Here is a 20,109-nt window from a genome sequence, read left to right on the forward strand (position 1 = left end):
TGCCAGTTTTACAAGGTACGAGATTGAGTAAGACTCAGTGCCCAGCAACTGATGAAGATAGAGAGCATATGCGCTCCGTCCCCTATGCTTCAGCCATAGGTTCTATCATGTATGCAATGCTGTGCACTAGACCGGATGTTAGCCTGGCCATAAGTATGGCAGGTAGGTTCCAGAGTAATCCAGGAGTGGATCACTGGACAGCGGTCAATAATATCCTGAAGTACCTGAAAAGGACTAAGGAGATGTTTCTCGTGTATGGAGGTGACGAAGAGCTCGCTGTAAAAGGTTACGTCGATGCAAGCTTTGACACAGATCCGGACGACTCTAAGTAGCAAACCAGATACATATTTATTCTTAATGGGGGTGCGGTAAGCTGGTGCAGTTCCAAGCAAAGCGTCATAGCAGATTCTACATGTGAAGCGGAGTACATGGCTGCCTCGGAGGCGGCTAAGGAGGGTGTCTGGATGAAGCAATTCATGACGGATCTTGGAGTGGTGCCAAGCGCACTGAATCCAATAACCTTGTTTTGTGACAACACGGGTGCCATTGCCTTAGCAAAGGAACCGCGGTTTCACAAGAAATCCAGACACATCAAACGACGCTTCAACCTCATCCGCAACTACGTCGAGGGAGAGGACGTAAATATATGCAAAGTGCACACGGATCTGAATGTAGCAGACTCGCTGACTAAACCTCTTCCACAGCCAAAACATGATCAACACCAGAACTGTATGGGTGTTAGATTTATTACAATGTAATTCACATGATGATGTGAGGGCTGGATTATTGACTCTAGTGCAAGTGGGAGACTATTGGAATTATGCCCTAGAGGCAATAATAAATATAGTTATTATTATAATTCATGTATCAAGATAATCGTTTATTATCCATGCTATAATTGTATTGAATGAAGACTCATTTACATGTGTGGATACATAGACAAAACACTGTCCCTAGCAAGCCTCTAGTTAGCCAGCCAGTTGATCAAAGATAGTCAGTATCTTCTGATTATGAACAAGGTGTTGTTGCTTGATAACTGGATCACGTCATTAGGAGAATCACGTGATGGACTAGACCCAAACTAATAGACGTAGCATGTTGATCGTGTCATTTTATTGCTACTGTTTTCTGCGTGTCAAGTATTTATTCCTATGACCATGAGATCATATAACTCACTGACACCGGAGGAATACTTTGTGTGTATCAAACGTCGCAACGTAACTGGGTGACTATAAAGATGCTCTACAGGTATCTCTGAAGGTGTTAGTTGAGTTAGTATGGATCAAGACTGGGATTTGTCACTCCGTGTGACGGAGAGGTATCTCAGGGCCCACTCGGTAATACAACATCACACACAAGCCTTGCAAGCAATGTGACTTAGTGTAAGTTGCGGGATCTTGTATTACGGAACGAGTAAAGAGACTTGCCGGTAAACGAGATTGAAATAGGTATGCGGATACTGACGAACGAATCTCGGGCAAGTAACATACCGAAGGACAAAGGGAATGATATACGGGATTATATGAATCCTTGGCACTGAGGTTCAAACGATAAGATCTTCGTAGAATATGTAGGATCCAATATGGGCATCCAGGTCCCGCTATTGGATATTGACCGAGGAGTCTCTCGGGTCATGTCTACATAGTTCTCGAACCCGCAGGGTCTGCACACTTAAGGTTCGACGTTGTTTTATGCGTATTTGAGTTATATGGTTGGTTACCGAATGTTGTTCGGAGTCCCAGATGAGATCACGGACGTCACGAGGGTTTCCGAAATGGTCCGGAAACGAAGATTGATATATAGGATGACCTCATTTGATTACCGGAAGGTTTTCGGAGTTACCGGGAATGTATCGGGAATGACGAATGGGTTCCGGGAGTTCATCGGGGGGGGGGCAACCCACCCCGGGGAAGCCCATAGGCCATAAGGGTGGCGCACCAGCCCTTAGTGGGCTGGTGGGACAGCCCAAAAGGGCCCTATGCGCCATACAAAGGAAAATCAAAGAGAAAGAAAAAAAAAAGGGAGGTGGGAAGGAAGGGAAGGACCCCCACCCACCAAACCAAGTCCAACTCGGTTTGGGGGGGAGCCTTCCCCCCTTGGACTCGGCCGACCCCCTTGGGGCTCCTTGAGCCCCAAGGCAAGGTCCCCTCCCTCCCACCTACATATACGGAGGTATTGGGGCTGATTTGAGACGACTTTTCCACGGCAGCCCGACCACATACCTCCACGGTTTTTCCTCTAGATCGCGTTTCTGCGGAGCTCGGGCGGAGCCCTGCTGAGACAAGGTCATCACCAACCTCTGAGCGCCCTCACGCTGCCGGAGAACTCTTCTACCTCTCCGTCTCTCTTGCTGGATCAAGAAGGCCGAGATCATCATCGAGCTGTACGTGTGCTGAACGCGGAGGTGCCGTCCGTTCGGTACTAGATCATGGGACTGATCGCGGGATTGTTCGCGGGGCGGATCGAGGGACGTGAGGACGTTCCACTACATCAACCGCGTTCACTAACGCTTCTGCTGTACGATCTACAAGGGTACGTAGATCACTCATCCCCTCTCGTAGATGGACATCACCATGATAGGTCTTCGTGCGCGTAGGAAATTTTTTGTTTCCCATGCGGCGTTCCCCAACAAATATACGGGATCACCCCATCTTTATTTGCCGTTCCCGCACGCTCTCTATTCGTTGGCACGTTATCTCGATGAGTTATCGGGATAGGTACGTTGCCATGGCATCGTTTTCGTCTTGCCGCCATGGTTCCCTCTCGCTCACCGTGGCGACATGTGTTTCTTTCCCTTCTTGCCGTGGTGTTGATGATCTTGCATGCTTTACGCATTAATGGCAAAATATTTCTTGTGTTGCATGCCTCTTGTGCCGTAGCTCCGATCTATGTTCCGCGAGTTAAACCGACTAGGATGACACATAGGATCAACGCTTCACCCCTTGCCATGTTAAGAACATTTAATATTGCGTGTTAAATAATCGGGAGTGAATTAAGTAATCAATCGTGGAGTTTCGTCGATATGCAACCCGTTGCATATCGAGCTTCACTTAATGTGTAGAGTTTGCTTGAGGTGAATTGCCATGCTATCCCTTGCATGTTGATCTGATCATGCACCATAGTAGGTTATGCATCATGTTGTGCATCGTGTGGTGAATATGTGTGTTGATGCCTGTTTCCGGTTTGCTCCGTCTCCATAGAGTTCCGCAAGCGTGTCGGAATGTGAGGACCCGCTCGACCACGTCGGTTCGACTGCTTCACGGACTCATTCTTCTTCCAAGCGGAATCTCAGGCAAGATGACCATTTCCCCACATACCATTACTATCATTGCCATGCTAGTTTTACCGTTTCTACCGTTTACATCTCGTTGCCTACCACTTGTTATATATGAGCATATCAACAATGCCATGATAACCTTCAACTGATCAACCTAGCAAACCACTAATTGGCTATGTTACCGCTTGCTTAACCATGTTGTTAGCGTTGCTAGTTGCAGGTGAAGTTGCTTCCATGTGGTAACATGGGTTCCTTGTCATATCACCATATTTAATGCTATTTAATTTAATGCACCTATATACTTGGTAAAAGGTGGAAGGCTTGGCCTTTCTAGCCTGGTGTTTTGTTCCACCTTTGCCCCCTTAGTTTCGGCTACCGGTGTTATGTTCCATAAACGAGCGCTCCTAACGCGATCGGGATTGTTATGGGGACCCCCTTGATAGTTCGTTTTAGATTAAAACTGGTCCAGCAAGGTCCAACATTGGTTCTACATTTGCCCAACATAATAACTTTGTTAATACTGAAAGCATAGGGCGTCATGACCCGAGGAGTAATTTCACATAATACAGGAAGGGCCAGTGCTGATGGTGCTGGTCCAAAACAGAGCAGCTTACTAACGCTACCCGGGGCAACTCGGCATTTGGCGTGGTAACCATCGCTCATCCGTCGTGTCTTGAGAATGAGATACGCGGCTCCTATCGGGGTCGTCGACACGCCGGGCGGCCTTGCTGGATTAGTTTTACCTTTGACGAGATATCTTGTGCATCGGGATTCCGGTGATGCTTTGGGTAATCTCAGAGTTGAGGTTTTCCACTAGGGAATCCGACGAGATCGCGAGCTTCGTGATTGAGGATTTCTATGCGGCTTGTGGTAATTTGTGATGAGCACCCTGCAGGGTTAAATCTTTCGGAAAGCCGTGCCCGCGGTTATGTGGCAACGTGGAAACTTTGTTTAACACTGGTTCTAGATAACTTGAAGTAACTTAATTAAAACATGCCAATTGTGTGCGTAACCGTGACTGTCTCTTTCATGAGTTCCTTCTCCGATCGAGGACACGGTGGGGTTATGTATGACGTAGGTAGGTGTTCAGGATCATTCATTTGATCATCAGTAGTCACGTCTGTTATGCGTAGATCTTCCCCCTCTTATTCTTGTACTCGTAAGTTTAGCCACCAATTATATGCTTAGCCGTTGCTGCAACCTCACCACTTAACCATACCTCACCCATTAAGCTTTGCTAGTCTTGATACCTTTGGAAATGAGATTGCTGAGTCCCCTGTGGCTCACAGATTACTACAACACCAGTTGCAGGTACAGGTAAAGGTTACTTGACGCGAGCGGGTTGATTGTTCATTTGGAGTTGCTACTTCTTCTTCTTCTTCATCGATCTAGGATGGGTTCCAGGCCGGCAGCTTGGGATAGCAAGGATGGACGTCGTTCTTATTTTTCTCGTTTGTTTTCGTCCGTAGTCGGACCCTGCTCTTACCCTTGATGAATATGTAATGTACTGATGTGACTCTGATGTAGCTTGTGGCGAGTGTAAGCCAATTCTATTATATATCTCTTCTTTTCAATACATGTACTTGTAACGATATCCATTCTTGCGACACGATGAGATGCGCTTCTATCCCTGACAAGGCCCCCGTGCCAAATTGAGGATAGGGTCGCATCTTGGGCGTGACAGCCGGCGCTAGGGAGGAGGAGGACTCCTCCTCCAATTCGGTTTGGGGAAGGAGGAGTCCTCCTCTTCCTTCCCACCTCCCTCTTTCCCTTTTTATTTCTCTTTTCTTTTGGTATTTCTTTATGTGGCGCCATGGGCCCCTTGGGCTAACTCCAGTAGCCCACTAGGGACTTGTGACGCCACCCTAGTGACTTGGGCTCACTCCCGGGTGGGTGGGCCCCTCCCGGTGAACTCCCGGAACCCATTCGTCACTCCCGGTACACTGCCGGAATTGCCCGAAACTTTCCGGTGACCAAATGAAACCATCCTATATATCAATCTTCGTTTTCGGACCATTTCGGAAACCCTCGTGATGTCCGTGATCTCATCCGGGACTCCGAACAACATTCGGTAACCACACATATAACTCAACTATACTAAAACATCATCGAACCTTAAGTGTGCAGACCCTACGGGTTCGAGAACTATGTAGACATGCCCCGAGGCACTCCTCGGTCAATATCCAATAGTGGGACCTGGATGCCCATATTGGATCCTACATATTCTCTGAAGATCTTATCGGTTGAACCTCAGTGTCAAGGATTCATATAATCCCGTATGTCATTCCCTTTGTCCTTCGGTATGTTACTTGCCCGAGATTCGATCGTCGGTATCCGCATACCTATTTCAATCTCGTTACCGACAAGTCTATTTACTCGTCCCGTAATACAAGATCCCGTGACTTATACTTAGCCACATTGCTTGCAAGGCTTGTGTGTGATGTTGTATTACCGAGTGGGCCCCGAGATACGTCTCCGTCACACGGAGTGATAAATCCCAGTCTTGATCCATACTAACTCAACGGACACCTTCAGAGATACCTATAGAACACATTTATAGTCACCCAATTACGTTGTGACGTTTGATGCACACAAGGTATTCCTCTGGTGCCAGTGAGTTATATGATCTCATGGTCATAGGAACAAATACTTGACACGCAGAAAACAATAACGATAAAACGACACGATCAATATGCTACGTTCATAGTTTGGGTCTAGTCCATCACATGATTCTCCTAGTGATGTGATCCAGTTATCAAGTGACAACACTTGCACATAGGCAGAAAACCTTGACTATCATTGATCAACTGGCTAGCCAACTAGAGGCTTGCTAGGGACATTGTTTTGTCTATGTATCCACACATGTATCTATGTTTTTATTCAATACAATTATAAGATGGATAATAAACGATTATCTTTAAACAGGAAATATAATAATAACTATTTGTCATTGCACTAGAGTCAATAATCTAGTCCTCACATCGCCATGTGATTTACATTGTAATAAATCAAACACCCATACAGTTCTGGTGTTGATCATGTTTTATCCGTGGAAGAGGTTTAGTCAGCGGGTCTGCCACGTAGTCGCGGACGAGGTTGAAGCGTCGTTTGATGTGTGTGGTCTTCTTGTGAAACCTTGGTTCCTTTCCTAAGACAATGGCACCAGTGTTGTCACATAACATAGTTATTGAATTTAGTACGCTCGACATAACTCCAAGATGTGTCATGAACTAAAAAAGGAAAATTGAAAAAAAAGGAAAAAAAACAAAAGATAAAGAAAAAGGAAAAGGAAAATGAGAAAAAGAACATAAAGGAAACTAGTAAAACCATCAAAAAATTGGAAGAAGAAACTTCTAGAACCTACCTAATATCAATGGCAAAAAGGACTGGGCTGGTCCAATAGTGCATATGGGTGAGCAATTGATTAACTCTTGGCGTGTTAAGTGCGTGGAATATGTGCCACCACCGCCCACCACCAAGTCTGGTGTTTTTAAGACGACAGCTAGTCGAGGCAGACTGTCAATGGAACACAGAGTATTGAAGTGAGGAACTCTAACAGGGTCACCATATCTGTAATCTTTGTATACGCATATGATTGAAAAGGCAATGCGGAAACTCATGGTCGCCATATCTCAACCTTCGTTATTTTAGTTTTCCTCATTTAAATCCATCGATTGACTCCAAAATTAAAGGTTTAGCACATCAAGCAAACATGACATAGTTTTTAGCAAGTTGCACAAAAAATGCTTTTAACATGCCACATCTACAAACAACATGTTTTCATCCCCTTCTTGCATTATCCTCCGTCGAGGTCGCTGGAACATATGACATCCATTCGTGCACTCTCCAAATATTATTTGGCCACCAGATTCATATAGTTCGATTCCAACATGTTGAATCGAGTATACTCATTGTCCTCATTCTTGTGATGTTGTTCGGCATTGCCGGAGGGTGTGTAGAGCTTTAGTCAGGCCAGATCATGGGCATCATTTTTTTTCCTTGGTCTTGTCTTAGGTGATCCACAACATCCTATGGAGGGGATAACGCACCGAAGTGTTTTTGTTCTATGGCTCCTTTTCCCTATGAAGCTTAGCGAGATGGGCGTCATCAAGGAACTTGTAAATTTTGTCTCCTCCTCCTCTCCCTAGAGATTCAATTATCACGACCCTCACCAGTGCCATCTTCTATGGGAAGGCGATATGTCTAGATCGTGGTCGCCGAAATCTTCAGGTCTACATCAACGACTTACTGGTCATTGGTTCTTCGAGCTATTCGGTTTCGAGAAGGTTGCTCTGATGAGACGGAGGCTCAAAGGCGGCAACGGGCTTTGCTCTCGGTGCGCTGGTGAACACAGAAGGGAGACAATGCTGATATCAATAACTTACATGTAATTTTGTGTTTCTTTAAGGGTGTATACAATGCTGGCTTTATCTAATATATATGGCCTCAGGCCTTTCCGTAAAATAGAACTTCTTCTTTACACAAAGCCATGCGATGATGATCGCTGGCCAGCACATTTCCTCAAAGCTGTCTGATCTACAATTCATTAATTCCAAGCTCAGGAGTGTGATATGTGTGTTTGTTCGTCTGTCGCTAACAAGAAATATAACTATATATATATGGTGTGATGATGTGCTTGAGACCGATCACAATCAACACAATACATATCACTAGAGAACAGAAACGCGTGCTTAGCGTGCGGCACTTTATAGAGTTAACAAAAGGGTTGTTAATTAGAGTTTTTTAAGACCCTGTTAGTTAGGGTTAAACACGATATTATATGTGTATATAGGAATAGAAATCTTAATCCTACTTACCTGGGTGAACATAAACTACTGAGAGAAAAATGAAGCAAAGTAGGAGGGCCTTGTGCCATCAATCACGGACACACGGCTTAGAGCCTGTACACTCGAGCTTGCATGCAGCAGTCGTCGCCTCTCGCTCTCTCTTCCAAAAAGCTTAGTGTTCCTCCGCCTTGTGCGGACGCTGCGGTCGGTCCGCTTCTTCTCCGATGGCTTTAGGGTCATTGAAGGTGATGAATCCTAACCCTTGTTGATGTGAGGTTTTTTTTTTAAGTTTTGGTAGGATTTACATCATGTTCTAGAAGGCGAGACGACACAACTTTTTAAAAATAGAACAAGGTTCCTTTTGTCTAGGTTCCATTTTGTTGGTGCGTTTAACATTGTCGGTAGTCATGTGAAAGTGTGTTTTTGGTGGATCTGTTTTTTATGGATCTGTTTAGATCTGATTATTATTCGTCTATATTCATGTGTCTTTAGGTTGGACCCTTTCGATCTATGTTATTCTTTATCAGTGATGGCTGTTGTTCTGATGCGTTTGTCCTATGAGGCATTAGCACGACGACTTCCTGACTATCAACTACCACAAGTTTTTGTCCAGCTTAGACGAGGGAGGGGTGATGACGACGGCGCACCTTCGACTCGCTTCAATGTTTATAGTCGTCGCTAGGTGGTCTACGAATCTGGATGTAATATTTTTTATTTTATATGTTGGTCTTGCTTCCATGATTGAAGAGGATTAGATCAAAAATTTAATCAAGAAAAGAGCATTTACAGTCGGAATTGATAAATCCGACCCCTCAAATGCCCGTGGACGCTCCTGGATGTGTCCGTGAAAAGTGACCGGTTAAGTCTCAAATAATCCATTCTGCAACCAGTTATCTAAAATTAGAAACCTCAATTTCATACTATTATAAGCAACGTAAAACCCAATATTAAGCGAAGCTCGTTCGGCTTCGCCATGCCCATGGCTGATGGCCGGTTGCACACCCCAAAGTGTTGGTCATGTCGTTGTTGACATAGAGTAGGACATGGGGCACGAGTCGGCTTAAGGGACTTGGCCCCACCGTCTCCCATGCCCTACTCATTCTCCTCGGAGACCACAACCCAGACAGTGCATGTGGATGTAAGATCGATGATGGATCCGTCCTGAAAGGAGTTGGCGGCGTCCACCACGACGCGGTTGCGACACGTGCACTGATGCATCATATGGGGTGTCGGAAATGTGACTCCGTCTCGCAAACGTCCACCGCCGCGAGGGCTGCAGCATCCTCCAGCGCCCGCTACCTCGCACGGCGGGCACATTGTGCCATGTGCGTCCTCCAACTCGGCGCACCAACGGAGGGGTGGCGCGTCCGCCATCGTGTTCGGATCCCAGGCGGACCGCACCGCCTCCGATGATGCAACGATGACACCTCCAGCGGCGGATCCATGCGCCATTTAGGCGGACGCAATGGACTCCCGGCGGAAGGAGTCCAAGCGCTGCCGTTGGGCGGCCTCCTCCCAGGAGCGGCGGAGCGTAAAGCCGGTCGGTTATCTTCCTCGGGGCCGTCTTGGTTGGGCTCATGGTCGACGGATCTGAAGTTGTGGGACTTAGATCCGCTGGCCGCCTTGGCGGAGAAGTCCGGAGATCGCCGAACAAAAGCTTGCTGAGAGAGCGGAATGAAGAAAAGTGGAGTGAAGTAGCTAGAATTTGATCCGGGAGAGAATGAGACGAATATGAGTGGATCGGATTGTACCGAGGGCTTTTTATATCAATGAGACGAATATGAGTGGGTCGGATTGCACCGAGGGCTTTTTATATCCACCTTATATTTAGAATTTAGAATTTGATATGTATGAAGGGTATCGATCAGATTGTGTGATTAAGGCAAATTTAAAGCGTTCATCTAGATTGAATTTTTTAACCGATCAGTGATCTGATCGTTCCCTTATATAGGGGGATTTGATGATTTGCCACATCTTCTTTTGTACTTTGAGGATTTGCCCCTGTTTTTGTTGCCACTGATGATTTGCCCCAACTTTGCTGAAATTTTAATGATTTGCCCCTGTTGAGATGGGCCCATAGCAAAATGTCTAAAATGCCCATATAATCCCCAACCCAGTCTCATCTCTCACCTCTCCGAGGGCCGACGAGATACGGCGGGACGACCTGTACGGGCCGGAGCCTCAACCTCAATGTGCTACGAAAGCTTGACCGGCGCGACAGTCACCTTCGCGCTTCGATCGCGGGCTGTACCCGACGCCAAGGTGGCTCGGCATGCTGTCGGAGCAGGCAGATGGGTACCGCGGGTGTCGATGTTGCTGCTCGCGGTGACCATGGCAGGCAAGGCGGCGTTGCTTGACTACTTAGGTGTGTTGGAAGCTTGCGAACGGCCCTGCGCTTGCCAACGTTGGTGGTCGCACTGACCACCAGCGGCCGCAACAACTAGGCTCGATCTGCAGCCACTGACCTGGTTGGTGTTCCTCGAGTCAGAGGAGGAGATGAGGTAGACGTCGCGCCGGGTGCGGAGATTGGCGGGCACGGCAGGCTGAACATCCTTCCGTAGAAGCGCTCGAAGACGGTGACACGTTGCTCCCTTCGTGTCTGCAGCGGCATCGACGTCGTGCAGGGACTACGACGCGTGGCTGCAAGCCCGCGAGCCAGCAACAATACACCACGGGTCAAGGGCGCTAGCTAGTACTGCATTTTACGGGGAGAGCGTCGGAGCACAACATGGCAGCTCTGGCATCGAATACGAGAGGAGCAACACATCGAGGCGCTGGGGCTGGAGACGTACACAGGAGAAGTGGGAGGAGCTAGCTCATGTGAATCTATCCAATTCAATCACTTTGGGCTGCTTTGATTCAAGGGGCATTTTTTGTAATCAGTTCAGTTGTATTATCTGACAATAGTGCGAACTGGTCAAAAGGGGCAAATTATCAAGATGCCAACAAAGGTATGGCAAATCATCAATTACAATGAGAAAAGGGCAAATCCTCAAAGTGCAAAGAAAGATATGGCAAATCATCAAATTCCCCCTTATATAAAGGCATCCCGATGGAGACGCTCTAATCTCGAGAGGGCCAACAAGGCCTATAAATTGGAAGCTGCCTGTTGGAGTGTCAGTGCCCTACACACAGAGCCGCCGCACCTCAAACTCAAAGTCATCAGTCATGCAACACCTACTCATTCTCACCTTGGGCTTGATGCTCCTCCTCATCGCCATGGTCGTCCGGCGGCAAGGGTATAAATCGAGCAAGGCTGTCCACACGCGCCTCGCCGCCAGCGTCAAGTCGACATTCGCGGGATGGCTCCGGCAGCCAGCCATCGTTATCAGGGACCGCGCGACAGCCCACCGCCTTCTCGTCCGTGGCTGCGTCGGCGGCTCCTTCTCCAACCGTCCGGCATCCATGGCGCCAAGCTCCGTCCTCTCACACCGCCGCTACCACAATCTAACCTCGGCGCCATACGGCCCGTTCTGGCGCGTCACGCGCCGCAACCTCACCTCCGAGGTTCTCCACCCGATGCGCCTCCACCGTTACGCCGCCGCACGCCGAGATGCACTCGGCAATCTCATCGCGGACCTCAAAGATCAGTGCACGTCCAGCCCCGACGGCCTAGTCCTCGCGGCGGAGAGCATCCGCACCGCCATGTTTGGCCTGCTCACGACCATGTGCTTCGGCGACGGCGTCGACGCGGGCCTGATCCGCGCGATGGCCGACGCCCAGCACGACCTCGTCCAGTTCTTCCCTGAGCTGCGAGTCTTCGCGAAGCTGCCGGCGGTGGCTAGGCTGATCCACCGCCAACGGTGGAGCAAGCTAGTAGCGCTGCGGCGGAAGCAGGAGGAGATGTACCTCCCGCTCATCCACGCCCGCCGAAGCCGACAACGCCAATCTGGCGAGATGCCGGCGTATGTGGACACGCTCATTGACCTCCGGGTACCGGACGACCAAAACAAGCGCAGGCGGAAGCGTAGGCTCACCGACGGCGAGCTCGTGGGGATGTGCTCCGAGTTCCTTGGTGCAGGAACTGAAACTGTGGCCGCGGCGCTACAGTGGATCATGGCGAACCTGGTGAAGCGCCCACACATGCAGGAGGCTGTCCGTAGGGAGATAGACGCTGCTGTTGACGCGGGCGCCGAGGAGGTTGGCGAGGAAGTTCTTGGGAAGCTAGACTACCTCAACGCTGTTGTCATGGAGGTGCTCCGGCTGTACCCCACCGCGACCTTGGTGCTTAGGCAGGTAACTAAGCAACGGACTGTATGCTGATGAGACATACTCCTTCCCTAATTAGCTTTGTCTAAAAGTCAAACTTTGTAAGCTTTGACAAAATAGATAAAATAGATTAAACATATAAACCATCGAACAAATACTATTTTAATATGTTTTCAATGATACCAATCTGTTATTATAATGTTCAATATAAACTGGGTAAAACTATTTTAGTCAAAACTAATATGCTGAGTAAACAAAAATATGGTGAAGTACTACAATTGAAATGAAATAACTAATCGAAGACAATAATGTATCTTTTTGTTGCTCACAAGGTGTCTGGACAAGACAATATCATTCATGATGGCCAGCGTATTCCTACGGGCACGAATGTGGTCTTTCCGTTGAAGTCTCTCGCACAAGACAAGGCAGCGTGGGTCGACCCGGATGAGTTCAAGCCGGTTCCTAGCCGACAAAGGTGGAGAAAACGTAAGTCTTGTTGCTGCCGCCGGAAGCGGTGGGGAGATCAGGATGATACCGTTTGGTGCCGGCCGAAGGGTGTGCCCCGGCATGGGCATCGCCATGCTCCACATGGGATATTTCATTGCCAACATTGTGAGGGAGTTTGAATGGAGGGAGGCGGAGGGGAAGTTGGCTATCGATTTCCGCCCGCATTTCGGATTCTTCACTGTTATGAAGCACCCGTTACGTGCTCACCTCGCCGTGCTTCCACGACGGAAGGGGACTCTAAAGGAGGAGTAAATTTGACATGCTATACCAGCTTGTAAGATTATAATTTCTTTTGGACTGTGCTAACGTCCAATCAACCGGACGTTTAGCAACATTTCGAGATGATCGTAACCAATCTTCCTTTCGCGATCCGCATGCTCGATTCCATTGATTTTTTTCTCTCGAAAACCCTATACGCCAATAGTAAATCTCTTGTGGTTTTTCTGTTTTTTGGTTACGAAATATGAAAATAAAATAAAAGTGCTAGAAAGGGGATTCAAACCCAGGTCTATTCATTAGACTTTGAGCCCAATAACCAACTAAGCCACCTTTAGTTGTTGTCTATTCTAGAAAAGCAATGTTATTTGCGCCTTCTTATTTCTACCATATGAAAAAAAATTGGCTTGGTAACTTTGGTATGACCAACGTGATAAATATAGTATGAACAACATGATAACTATACCATGATAAGGCTGGTAACTATAGTCCGAGAAGCTTAAAGCATGGGGAGTTATCATGTATACCGTGCGTATAGCACCTTGCTATTAACACAAAATTTATCGGAGGTATGTTTTCAAACAACCCACCCCGGATCAAAGTTACTATGTTATTTGTTGGTGAGTTATCAGTTTGGTTTTGCGCACGTTACCATGCTTTTTATACATAATTTAAAATTTAATTTTTCAACACCCCCCCTCTCCGCAAGTCAAAAATAGTTACCATGTCTCGGATAAGTAAGTTATCAACATTGATGTGTGTAGATTACCATACTAGTAGATATGAGTTACCAGGGAAGGGCGGTTCAACAACATCTTCCTGTGGTCAAAAAATTACCACATTTCGGCTAAGTAAATTATAAGCTCTATTGTACGTATACTGTACGTGTAGCACCTTGCTATTAACACAAAAGTTATCGAGGGTATGTTTTTAAACAACCCACTCTCGATCAAAGTTATCATGTTGTTTGTCAGTGAGTTATCAGTTTGATTGTGCACATGTTACTATGCTTTTTATACATGATTTACCATGTAATTTTTCAACAACCCCTTCCCCCGGCCCCGCAAGTCAAAAATAGTTACCATGTCTCGGCTAAGTAAGTTATCAACCCTAATGTGCGTATATTACCATGCTAGTAGACATGAGTTACCAGCAAGGGCGGTTCAACAACTTTTTTTCCTGGTTAAAAAGTTAACACACTTCGGCTAAGTAAATTATCAGCTCTATTGTGCGTATATTACCATATTAATTTTTTATATAAGTTACCGGTGTATGTTTGTCCATAACTTTCTTCTTGCGTCAAAAGTTATCATGATGTTTGCGCGAGTTATCAGCCATGATGTGCGTGTATTACCATGTATTTTCATAGAAATTATCGGGGTATGTAATCAATAACTGACCCATTTTGGGGTATATTTCAGTAATGCACTAGCAGCTCTTGTGGAAATAAAAGTAGCCAAACTTATATCTAACCACTAGCAAGATATTAACCTAGATGGTTGATCGTGATGTCATCATTTTTTGCGAGGAAAATCAATAGCGACGAAAAACAAAGAAACAGAACCGGATCTACTACGGTTTTCAAGAGAAGGAAATAAAAATGTGTAAAATCGGTACTAAAACGAATCAGCGGGTCGATCGGAAGGGATCGTGCGGATCTATCGCTAACGTCTAGTCGACTCGATGTTAGTTTCTCGATTTCCTTTATGTAAGCTGATACTTTCGTTATCGTCTCTGATGCTTGCAAGGCTTGTTGTGATGTTGTATTACCGAGTGGGCCCCGGGATACTTCTTCGTCACACGGAGTGCCAAATCCCAGTCTTTATCCATGCCAACCCAACAGACACCTTCAGAGATACCTGTAGAGCACCTTTATAGTCACCCAGTAACGTTTCGACGTTTGATACACACAAGGTATTTCTCTGATGTTGGGAGTTGCATGATCTCATGGTCATAGAAACACATACATTGACATGCAGAAAACAGTAGCAATAAACTGACACGATCATATGCTACGTTTATAGTTTGGGTCTTGTCCATCACATCATTCTCCTAATGATGTGATCACGATATCAAGTGACAACACTTGTCCATGGCCAGGAAGCCTTGACCATCTTTGATCAACGAGCTAGTCAACTAGAGGCTCACACTACAAGAAAAACACTCATTTATGACAAAAAATATTGACACCTGTCTAATTTGTCATAGATCTATGACCAAAAATCACTAGTTTGTGATGGAGAGTTTAGGAGGGTCCAAACCTTAGAGTTTTATGACAATTCACGTTTGGAAGGTCATAACCGCATTCATCAAATGGTCATAGTAATACAAAGTGATGTCAAAGACCTTATTTCACTCCATCATGACCAAATTATACGGTCATAGCACTTGGATGGAGGTGTCTGGGCACACACGTCATCAATTTCGCACGCGTGGCATGTCTACTTGTTAATTTTGCATATGTGGCAACCCATTTAATATAATATTTACCATATTGTCTACGCGTCTGTGGGACCCATCAAATTCAAAGCCATCTAGCGAGTGGAACACACCCACACACCTGACCGGGTGACGGTATCAACAAGACAAACAAAATAATTACATGCCTAGGGCACTCAAACCCAGAACATGCAAACCAACACACAAGTAGTTGCAAGCGGACCACCTCTCTTCCCTGTTCAAGTGTAGGCGAAGCGATGGGAAACTAAACATGTATATTACTAACAAAGTATACAGTGGCGTAAAGGTGGAAGTAGACAGTAAAAACACCCAATGATCAAACTATGGAGGGAGAAATTAAATAATGTGCAAAGAAAAAAGACGAGAGGGAATACATTTTGGAAGGCTATTTTTTTTCTGGGGTTCTCATGTCCGCTATGGCGTAAAATACTTAAAAATTTAATGCAACTATGGGTCCTATAAAACCCTCATTCACTTTAGAAAAGGGTATCTTTTGTGGTCATTGTTAATAGACAAGATATGAGTCATTGTTACTTTGTGGTCGTAGTATTGTTTTGTTGGTTCGAAATTCAATTAACATGACATATTTTCAGACAAATTAAATATTAGTATCAAATAAAATTGATTGAAGTAATTTTGTTATAATCAAATTCCACAAATATTATTGAAGTGTCACTCTATATATGCATATGCTTGCAAAAAAAAGTTATAAATATTTTTTATTAGTTTTAATAACCCTGGATGTAATAGCAGGATTTACTATATGATTTTGTTATCACTATCACTGGGCGAACTACCTAAATTTCAATTCCCGCCGTGCGTTACCTCGTCTTTTCTTCAATTTTTTTATCCCGCTGGCACATACCAAGTAATTTTTTTTGATCCCGCTGGCACATACGAAGTAATTTTTTTTGATCCCGATATAAGAGCCCACCGCGTAACCTAGGCTGCTCATAGTGGGGAGTAACTTAGCCAAGTAACATGCACATGTTACTGGTCTATGTTACTACCTCCATAGTGGGTAGTAACATTTGTGGGATGTCATATTAATTAGGATATAGACTCATTTTGTATTGGTATGTGTGATGTTACTGTAACATAGCTAGTTACCACAAGCACCTCTCTCCTCATTAACTCACTGCCACATAAGCAAATTTGCATTGTAATGTGTGATGTTACTACTATGTTACTCCGGCCAGCTTAGGAGCCGAACAAACACCCGGTCGTCTCCCCCATCCTCACCGCAGCCGCCACCACAAGGCCCAGTCATCTCCTCCCTAGTATCCTCACCGCCGCCACCACGAGACCACGTCCACTACCTGCCGTCTCCCCCACCCATGGCCTTTGTCCGACACATCGCCGCCGGCTGCCTACCTCGCCTCACGTTCATCACCCCTGCCATCCTATCCCTCTCCATGTGAACACCGCCGGATCTGGTCGATTCAGTTGTTCCAGATCCGCCGGTGTCCGGCCGGAAGGGGTAATCCTATTTATCTACGCTGCAACAACATCCACACTGAATCCTACTTGAGTCTGTACTGGCTGGCGTCCATCTTGTCCAACCCACGGGAGGTTGGGTGCTCAATGGCATGGAGGACCTCTCGAGATCGTCTCGAGTGACCAGCCTCCTGCGGAACCACGCATCACCCAACATCTTCGACCCCGCCACCGTCGCTGCCATGGAGGGCTTCTACCAGGAGATCCATGTCTTCTTCGACGGGATCAACACACTACCTGGTCTCGCGCCTCCTTGGTTAGTCCCTCCTCATCCTTTTCTCCTCTGCATGAATCGTCTTCCTCACTCGGTCGTCATTGGTGCACTGCTCACAAAGCTTCGTGTTACTTCATGTCCGCAGACTGCGTTGCTGTAGGCTAGGAGAGGATCCAAGAGATGGTCTACTGGCAGGATGTGCCTCAACCAGTAATGCCATTTCCTCTCTTGTCCACAAAGCTATTATTGCCATATCACTCAAGCATAGTTCAATCTGGGACTCATTTCACTTTGCAGTATGATTACAATAGTTGTGGTTCCAAGAGTTTGTAGTAAGATTAGGCTGCTATCTATGGTATAGTAACAAATGTTTTCAGAGTATATGCTTGTTTTCATCTATAGTTGGTGTATGCGTTTGCTGGCAAGAGATTAAAGGATATGCTTGTTTTGTATTATTGATCCATGACATATAGTAATTCATATGATTCGCTAACAAAACTTGCAGGAGTAAATCATTCTAAATGTTTGTTCTTGTTTACCAAACTTCTTAGCTAGGATAGAAAATGAGAAGCCCATTGTATGTCCATTGTAAACATCCCCATAATTCTTAGATAGAATGGTCGTGGTGATGTGCTCCTCTATTAGTTTATTACTTGGATAAATCGTATGAGAATGGATGCATGAATTTTTTTGATTCTAAGCTTTTAATGGTTCAATGCTCGTCAAATGCAAAAGTTCTTCAGTTCATTGTGTATCTTCTGTGTGTTGGAGTTAGTGGGTTAGTGGTAGGGCTTTAGCCAACTTTATATTCTTAACTCTTGTACTGGATGGCTTCCGGGTCTATCTCTATGGATGAACTCGATAGTTCATATAGAATGGTTAATATTCAATGTGAAGTGTTAGAAAATTTCTTTATTTCGGTTCAGCACTATGTGCAAATGTTTAACATTTCCTCAAGGGCGCATATTTTCTAAACAACCGTATGCTTCATTCATTGATACTTTAAAAATGATATATTTGATTGAATGCATTCTCTTTTTTTCTGTGGACATAATTGCTATTTCCCTTTTTTGTGGACATATTTGATATTTGGCTCACAAAAATAAAAGGAAAATCTTATAAGTTGTCATGCTTGCCTCAAATGTAGGAATATCATTTAAAACCCGTCTATACTATTGTGCTCTCTTTACGTTCGAATTAATTACACATCCTTGTTTACAAGAAGTGCCTAGCATGTCTGTGTTTAGTTTGAGCTTCTTGGTTGCAAGAAGGCAACGCTGAAAAGCTCATATGTTATTGCTTCCATAATTATATATGCCTCATATGTGTTTGCTGTTATGCATTTTTCATGTTATATATGCCTCACTGTCACTATAATGTGCTAATTATTGTACCTTAATTTGTGTCTGCAGGATCCAACTGAATAATTCAGGCCATGTTTTCTTCTTCTCCGACTCCTCACAAATTAACCATAGTCTCCTCTCAGAAAAATCGTAGCCACAATAAAAATTGAGGTGTTGTGGCCATTGATTTTTTTTTTAATTCCCAGATATGTGAAGTCCATTTAGTATTAATCAGAGTTGGTTACCACACATACTTATTAGAGTTGACACTGCTTATTAGTGAGTGTGTAATGCCTTAGCAGCAAGGAATTTTATTATATGTACATATGTGATTTTGCCTGTTATATTCCGAAGAAAACATCTATACGGTGTTGTTAGTCCCATGTGCTAGTTTGTTACCCTGCTACTACAGACTAGTGCAAGCAAACTTTTATTTTTTAGATCAGTGCATATAGTAATCACGAAGTGAATATGCAAGTGACGTGCTTGTTTCCAAATTGCTAGTACAGTAGTGCCATTCCAGAACTACTACAATATTTATAATTCTTTGGCAGCAAAGACCATATTTTTTTGCATTACTTCCTGATAGTTACACACAATCAATACTTTCTGACTTAGTACTAGTCATCGTGAATGTTGAGTAGTAAACTGTACCCTCGTGCATTATTTTTGCAACATGGTTAATATTTTGAACTACTGTCTAAGGAGGAATACTTGTAATTATATCAGTCTATATACAAACCTGAGAATTCTGAATACAAATTCATGGAATATTCAGTGTGCTATTTACTGGAAATTATTTATCTTGTAATAAAATTATTATGTATGTTTTTTTGAAACTAATGTTTGATTGTTCCAAATGCACAGGATGTTTTGCAATCCAGAAGTAGAGGGAAGAAGCTGTGTTTTTCATTTGTAGTTCCATGTGATCAACCAAGTATTATATGAACTATTTTGTCGTCCACTTGTTGTCCTTGATGTGTAGAGGAGTTGAGGGATGATGTATATTATTTTCTTTGATAGCTATTGCTGAAATGAAGATATATTTTATGTGGAATATGTTTGTATTGTATTTAATTAGTAGATGGGTCTATCTTACAAACGTGAAGCACTTATTTATCTGGACGTTGTAAAAACAAGGCCCAATTAATTAGAAAAACTATCAAATAACTGGGCTGAACTGGGCCAAACAATTGGGCTGGGCCCATTTACTAATTGATAAGCTCAGTGGGCCAGGTAACAATGCCATGTCAGATCCAACATGGATTCCATGTCATTGGTTTTGCCATGTCACTACATGTGCCACGTATACATAGCCATGTCAGCATGCCATGCGACATCCTATGTGGTTTAGGCACAAGGTCATGACCATAATTTTGGTCAAAGATTTAAAGACCAATTCTTTTTGGTCATAGTTTCTATGACAAAAAATTCAAATAGGTCATGCTTCTTTATTTTTGACGCCCAACTTTTGACCTTTCAAATTTGGTCAAAAAAGGTCATAAAACAGAAGCAATGACCACTCAGTGACAAAAATGGCGAGTCATAAATGAACGAATTCCTTGTAGTGTCATTAGGGACGGTATGTTGTCTATGTAT

At 44.8% G+C, this 20,109-nt stretch overlaps 1 long non-coding RNA gene and 1 pseudogene across 1 annotated transcript; both read left to right on the forward strand.

Moving 5' to 3' along the window:
• The first annotated feature begins 11,163 nt into the window (after window positions 1-11,163).
• On the forward strand, window positions 11,164-13,149 carry LOC123430710 (annotated as a pseudogene).
• Window positions 13,150-17,306: 4,157 nt separating this feature from the next.
• On the forward strand, window positions 17,307-19,567 carry LOC123427608. The gene is made up of 3 exons (XR_006622412.1): window positions 17,307-17,377; window positions 18,580-18,681; window positions 19,378-19,567. It is a non-coding gene; the product is annotated as an uncharacterized LOC123427608 (long non-coding RNA).
• The last annotated feature ends 542 nt before the right edge of the window (window positions 19,568-20,109 follow it).

Source organism: Hordeum vulgare, chromosome 2H (assembly GCF_904849725.1).
Source record: "Hordeum vulgare subsp. vulgare chromosome 2H, MorexV3_pseudomolecules_assembly, whole genome shotgun sequence".
NCBI lineage: Eukaryota > Viridiplantae > Streptophyta > Magnoliopsida > Poales > Poaceae > Hordeum > Hordeum vulgare.